We start from the raw sequence: 7,643 nt of genomic DNA on the forward strand, positions 1-7,643 counted from the left end.
TTTGACTTGCTTCCCTCTCACCTTCAGAAATTTACTCATCACTTGTTTGAAATAGGATAATCCTTATAATATCCAAATAATCTTTTCCTTGGACTGATGTTAATTACCTTATGATAAATTCAACGTACAATACTACAGGGCGCAACATTGTCGTAATTTAATACTGCGAAGCGTAACATCATCGTAATATAATACTACAAGACGTAACATCATCGTAATATAATACTGCAGGATGTAACATCATTGTAATATAACACTGCGAGACATAATATCGACGTAATATTGCAGGCGTAACATTAATTCTGGTATGTCTTCATATGACCATGCGAACACATCGATGTATTGTCTGAGGAGCTCAACCAATTTTTCCTTCTACTTGGCTTATAGATGAATGTTGATTTTGGTTTCTTTTACATCTTCTTCACTTCCAAGATTGACCACTTCCGTTTCTTCGAGGTTAGGCTTTTTCTGACTCTCTAGTTGTTCGATCTCCTGCATGAGACTATCTGGCATCATACTCTCATCATACTCCTCATAATCTGGGTCGTTGCGCTCGACGATTTCGTTACATATAATAAACACAGAATGCGAGTTTTTAGAATTTTGATTACTTAAATGAAAAGCTAAGTATAAATAAAGTGGTAAATAAGGTTGCAATATTTGAGAAAATGATTCTTTTTATTTCATCAAAAAAGGAACGTCTTTAGCATTCAAAAGAGGCAAATGACAAAAAAGTACAAACACGGTGCATGCCTCAATTGACCGTGTGCTTTTCTAAAGAAAACTTTTACAATTCCATACTACCAAAACTCTCAGCGAACCAGAGATGGACTGATGGTCCAATTCCGCAGCTCTTTCCTTGGTTCAGCATCCTTGACAATCGGTGCCTTTGATGTCAGTCCCTTCACAACACTCTTCAATCATATTCACGAACATCTTTCCCATATCGTCATTGATATCATCTTCTGGTACCGAACTTTGACCCAGACTTGAAACATGCTCTGGCACAAAAATGTTTTTCCCTGAGCTAATGGTATGAGCTTTCCCCTCCGGAGGTTGATATCCTATGCCAGCCCTTCCTTTCTGCTTGTTAGGTTCAATTGGCTATGTGATTCCGTCCGACTTGGCCCCCAGACCTGCTTCTGGCATGTATCCATATTTCATCATCTCCCTCATAGCCATCTTGGATATATATGGTGACTGCATTCCCAGGTTTTATTCAGTATCCTCCATTTTGGTAGTCTACATGATTTCCACTACATGGAAAGCAACTCCATCTAGCCCTTCAGTGAATGGAACATCATGCTCCAAATAAGCGGAGTGACCCCACTCGCTGTGGACCACGTTCTCCTGACATCCCCGCTCAAATTTCATGCATTGTGTAAAGTGGATGGGACTGCCCCTGCCATATGTATTCCGGGCCTTCCCAACAACAAGTTTTAGGAAGAGGAGATGTCCATTACTTGAAACAATATGGGAAAATCGATCGGCCCAATCAGCAAGGCCAAATAAATTTCTCCAATAACATCCTTTTGCAAATCATTAAAGGCCCTCACTCTCACATGGCTTTCCTTGACTTCCCTCAAATGGATTCTTAACTCCTGTAGGGTGGAGAGTGGATAAATGTTGACTCCCGACCCTCTATCAGCCAAAATCGAGACACCACTTTTTCCCCACATTTGATAGTGATATGAAGGGCCTTGTTGTGACTTGCGCCCTCGACAGGAAGTTTGCCTATTCTAAAAATGATCATATTTGCTTCCACCATTTTCCCAATTGTTGTGGCCAGCGCCTAACAGATGGTGTTATTTGGTACGCTTACCCTACTTTGTACTTTCAATAAGTCATCCTTATGACTGTCGGAACTCATTAACAGATCCATGATTGATATCTCTGTTGGGGTTTTCTTCTATCGCTCCTCTCTAGGATACTCTTTGGTCGACATTCTCTTCCAGAACTCGGCGGCTTCTGGGTCTACTATGTTCCTTCTTTGAATTTTCCCTATTCTCAAGGTTTCTTAATTGACATCTTTAGGAACGTAGCATCTCTCGGACCTAGTCATTCCATGGGCTGCGGCAGAGCTGTCATTTTGGCCTTCCCTTTTTGCTGGTACGTCCATGGGACGATTTTGTATTCCTAACTTTCTTCGCCTCTTGTAGCAACGGTAGGTAGTCGCTGATAGGTCTGAATAGTCACTATAGGTCTCACTTGTACTGTAATTATTGGATCCCTTTAAGGAGGGATCCTAGCGGCTTTTGCATTTCCTATAGTGACAATTATTTCCTTTAGGTCATACTCTTCATCCATTGTGATCATTTTAACTCCCTGGTTTATGTGGTTTGGCAGCAAATTGCGATTCACATTGGGTTGTGCCAGAGTGCATTGGATGGCTCCGCTCTTGATCAGTGTTTCAATCTCATTTTTCAGCTTAAAACAATCTTCAGCATCATGCCCAGGTACACTAGAATGGTACACACACCTTTTTGTTGCATCAAAGTACTTGGAGGGGTACTCAGGAACCCTTTCTTCAATTGGATGTATTGGTCCTGCTCTTCTCAATTTCTCGAACAATTGGGTGAGAGGCTCAGCAATCGGGGTATAATTTTAGGACCCCTCTCTTCCAAGTTGGGACAAGGCTGTGGTGCATAAGCGGATCGATTTTGGTGAGTAGTGGTTTGGAATGGAGCATATGGTCGTTGTGGGTTATGGTTGTTGTTGGCTAGAGGAGGGTTGTATTATGGTTGAGGATGGTAATATAGATGGGTATTATAAACTAGAATGTAGATGGGTATTATAAACTAGAATGTAAGTGGGTGGTGGTGAATGATTGTTTGGGGAATAGGAAGTGTTTCTGTGGTGTGGGTTGGGTTGATAGTAAGGGACGACTATTGAGACCTCCTCTTTCTTCTTCTTTCCGCTACCGATTGACCTAGATTGGATGGCCTTGCTAGCCATTTGTAGTGCTGCCATGGTTGTGTACCGGATTTTATGCCCTCTTTTAAGAAATCTCCCATCTCAACGAGCTCGCAGAATTTTTGACCCATCTTTCCCATCATCTTTTCAAAGTATATCCCTTCCTAAGCTTTGATGAAATACTTGGTAAATTCACTGTCGTCCAGCGGAGGTTGTATGTGACGACCCGACCGGTCGTCTTAAGAATTAATGCCCTGATCCCCTATTAACTGCTTTCCCCAAGTTTATTTCTACTATTTTGATTTGCCGGAATGTTCGGTTTTGAGTTTCAAAGATTTTTGGGACACTTAGTCCCTAAATGAGAGCTTAAGTGTTGGAAAGTTGACCGTAGTCAGAATAGTGTGAAGACGGCCTCAGAATGGAAATTCGATGGTTCTGTTAGCTCCGTTGGGTGATTTCAGGCTTAGGTGCGTGTTCGGATTGTATTTTGGAGGTCCGTAGCTAATTTAGGGTTGAAATCACTAAAGTTGAATTTTGAAGTTTCCGATTCGATAGTGAGATTTTAATCCTAGGGTCGGAATGGAATTTCGGAAGTTGGAGTAGCTCCGTAGTGTTGAATGTGATGTGTGTGCAAAATTTCAGGTCATTCGGACGAGGTTTGATAAATGTTTTGATCGAAAGCGTATTTTTAGAGTTTTTGGAATTCTTAGGCTTGAATCCGATGAAAAATAGGTGTTTTGACATTGTTTTGAGCATTGGAACAAGTTTGAATGATGTTTTAGGATTGGTTGAGGTTCCGGGGGCCTTGGGATGATTTCAGATGGATGTCAGAAGGATTTTGGAGTTAGAGTTGTAGCTTTAGCTGCTGGTTCTGTCATAACCGCACCTGCGGTTTGGGTCCCGCAGGTGCGGCACTGCAGAAGCGGCTCATCAGTCACAGAAGCGGAAGTGAGGAAGGGGCCAGAGTCCGCAAATGCGGTCAGGTAACCGTAGAAGCGGCACCATATTTGCGGTAATGTAGTCGCATGTGCGGAAAGTCCTCCTTAAGTGAGAAGTTGCAGATGCGACCTTTGGTCCGTAAAAGTGGGACCACATATGCGGAAACAGCTGGGCAGCAATATGAAATTTCGAGAATTTAGTTTCAAAAGTTGGAAATTCGAATTGGAGCTCGGGAGAGGGCGATTTTGAGAGAAAATTAAAGAGGATATCATTGAGTAACGATTCTTTAACCCTTTCTAGTTATATTCCATCAATCTATAGTTAGTTTCATCATTTAATTTCGGATTGGAGATGAAAATTGGGGAAAAGTTGGAAGAAAGTTCTTAGACTAAGAATTTAACTTTTGATTGGGAATTTGACCTTAGATTTGGATAATTTTGGTATGCATGAACTCGTGAGAGAGTGAGGATTCTGAAAATACAAATTTTACCCGATTTCGAAACACGGGCCCAAGGGCGTTTTGTTCATTTTACCTAATTTCGCATATTAACTTAGAATTTAATTGTAGAATCAGTTACTTGAAGTGTTATTTATATTATGAAATTGAATTGAATAGATTTGGGCCATTTGGAGTCGAATACTTGTGGCAAGAACGTGGTCTCAGGTGATTTGAGCCGGTCGAGATAAGTGGCTTGTCTAGCCTTGCGTGTGGGACTTTCCCTTAGGATTGATATTGTGGTAATTGAAATACCTTGTACGTGACGTGTCGAGTGTGTACTTGTGCTCATTGTTGAAAATTCGGTTTTCATTAAGTAACTTTAATTGTGTTTTCCCTTTCTATTTATTCTACTTGCACTTTTAAACCTGTTGTTAGTTAGAGAAACATGTCTAATTGACTTAATTGCTTTATTTGCTTTAACTACCTTATTTGTATTACGTGAAGCATGCTAGGTTAGAATTGTCTGTGTTACCTTGTTATGAAGTTGTGTTTATTTGAGTATTCCTTGTGCCATTGTTGTGTGTTTTACTTTGGGACTACGGGACGACATCCTAGGAGATCCCTTGTATGCATTTACGATTTGAGCTAAAGTGCGGGATATCGAAAGATCTCCAGCACGTACATTGAGGATACCAAGAGATCCTCGGGATACCAAGAGATCCCTATCATACATTGAGGATACCAAGAGATCTCTGGCATATATTGAGGATACCGAGAGATCCTCAGGATACCAAGAGATCCCTAGCATATATTGAGGATATCGAGAGATCCTCGGGATACCAAGAGATCTCTGACATATATTGCGGGTACTAAGAGATCCTCGGGATACTGAGAGATCCCCGGTTATGTCCTTGTGATTGTTTGCCTCTATTTCAGTTATTGAATTCCTTGTTTTCCTGTATTAAATTCTTATCGTTAGTTTTCGACTGTACTGCTTATCTTATACTGTCATGTCTTATATTCTTTATTTTATCTCAGTAGGGCCCTGACCTTCCTCGTCATTACCCGACCGAGGTTAGGCTTGGCACTTACTGAGTACCGCTGTGGTGTACTCATGCCCCTTCTGCACATGTTTTTCCATGTGCAGATCCAGGTACTTTCACTTTGTCTTGTCATCCTTGAGGCGAGGTGCTTTTGTAGAGACTTCGAGGTATATCTGCCGCATCCGCAGACCGAGGAGTCCCTTTCTATCTTTCTGTAGTAGTATAGCCCTTCTGTACTCCGCTTTTGGTTAGACATTTCTGGAGTTAGAGCTTCTTATGTATCTCTTAGCTTGTGATTCATGGGTTTCCGGGTTTTGGGAAAATGTATTGGTTTTAAGAGTTAATATTGTGTATGCCGAGCGACACTTTTAAATGTTGTTTTATTACTCTATTTCTATTTTAAATTGTTTTCTTTCGCAAATTTGGTTTATCTTCCGCATTTTAGGCTTACCTAGTCGTAGAGACTAGGTGTCGTCACGATGGTTTATGGAAGGCGAACTGGGGTCGTGACAAGTTGGTATCAGAGCTCTAGGTTCCTAGGAGTCATGACTCACAAGCCGGTTTATTAGAGTCTCGCTGATCGGTACAGAGATGTCTGCACTTATCTATGAGAGGCTATGTAACCATTAGGAAAATTCCACTTCATTTGATTTCCCTATCGTGCGAGATTTTTGACATCACAATCCTAAACTGCTGTATTCCATTCTCTCACTAATGGTGAGGACATGTGCTACCCGAGATGATCAGGCACCCGTGCCACCTACCGCATCAGTCAGAGGCCGAGGCCGAGGTAGAGGCCGAGGCCGAGGTAGAGGTCGAGGCCGAGGACACCCGCGCAAGCTGCCACCAGCAGTTCCAGCAAGATCCCAGGCACCGGATAAGCCTACTGCTACTACTGCTCCAGCACTTCAGAAGACATTAGCATAGTTCCTGAGCATGTTTGGTATGTTAGTTCAAGCGGGGTTGATTTAGGTTGTACCAACTACTTCACAGATCGAGGGAGGGACACAGACTTCTGCCACCCCTGCTCTAGAGCAGCAAGTTCCCATTGGTCAGGTTCCAAGTGTCATAGCGACACAGCCTGTGGTCCCAGTTTAGCGGGTGGTGAGGACCTCTCGCCGAGTAGAGGACAAGTGGGTCTAGGAGAGAGAGGGCAAACGAGGTCAGGAGGGAGAGTATAGGGGAGTGAGTAGACCTCGTAGACTGGGGAGACCCACTGGTCCTTATTTTGGAGGAAGAGTACGACATGGTAGAGGTTTTGTGGGTCGGCTAGCTCAGTTTGCGTCTTAGATTTCACACAGTGTTTCAGGTGTTCAGCGGTCTTGGATTACCCGTACCGCACAATTTCCACTGCCACGTCCTCCCAGAGCTTGTTTTGAGTATGGTGACACACGCCATGTGGTGATGGATTTCCCTAGACTTGGGAGGAGTGCACCTCCACAGACTTCTCAGTCACAGCACGCTCCGTAGAGTTCTCAGGCTATGATCACCGCACCAGTTGCTACCCCACCTGCCCAGCTAGCTAGAGGGTAAGGCCAGGCCAGATATCCTGCTCGTACCGAGGTTGTCACCTCCGATTCTGTCATCACAGGTATTGTCTTGGTTTGTCATAGAGATGCATCAGTTTTATTCGATCTAGTCTCCGCCTATCCTTATGTGTCTTCTTATTTTGCTCCACATTTGGGTGTACCTCGGGATTCTTTGAGTTCCCCTATTTATGTTTCTACTCCTATGGGGGATTCTCTTATTGTGGACCGCATTTATCGGTCGTGTTTGGTTGCTCTTAGTGGTTTTTAGACCAGAGCCAATTTATTGTTGCTCAGCATGGTAGATTTTGACATTATCTTGGGCATGGAGTGGTTCGCCCCATTATGTTATTCTTGATTGTCACTCCAAAAATGTGATGCTGGCTATGCCAGGTGTACCGCATGTTGAGCGGAGGGGTACTTTAGATCACACTCCCAATAGAGTTATTTCTATTCTTAAAACTCATTGTATGGTTGAGAAGGGGTGTGATGCGTATTTAGCTTATGTGAGAGAAGTCAATATTGATACCCCTTCAATTGATTCAGTTCCAGTAGTACGGGATCTTCTCGATGTGTTTCCAGCTGACCTTTTGGGCATGCCGCCTGATAGAGATATTGATTTTGGCATTGATCTGTTGCCGGGCACTCAGCCCATTTCTATTCCTCCGTATTGTATGGCTCCTCCTGAGTTGAAGGAGTTGAAGGATCAGTTACAGGAATTGCTTGATAAGGGTTTAATTCGACCTAGTGTATCACATTGGGGTGATCCTATCTTGTTTGTGA

Source organism: Nicotiana sylvestris, chromosome 7, assembly GCF_000393655.2.
Source record: "Nicotiana sylvestris chromosome 7, ASM39365v2, whole genome shotgun sequence".
In the NCBI taxonomy this organism is placed as follows: Eukaryota; Viridiplantae; Streptophyta; class Magnoliopsida; order Solanales; family Solanaceae; genus Nicotiana; species Nicotiana sylvestris.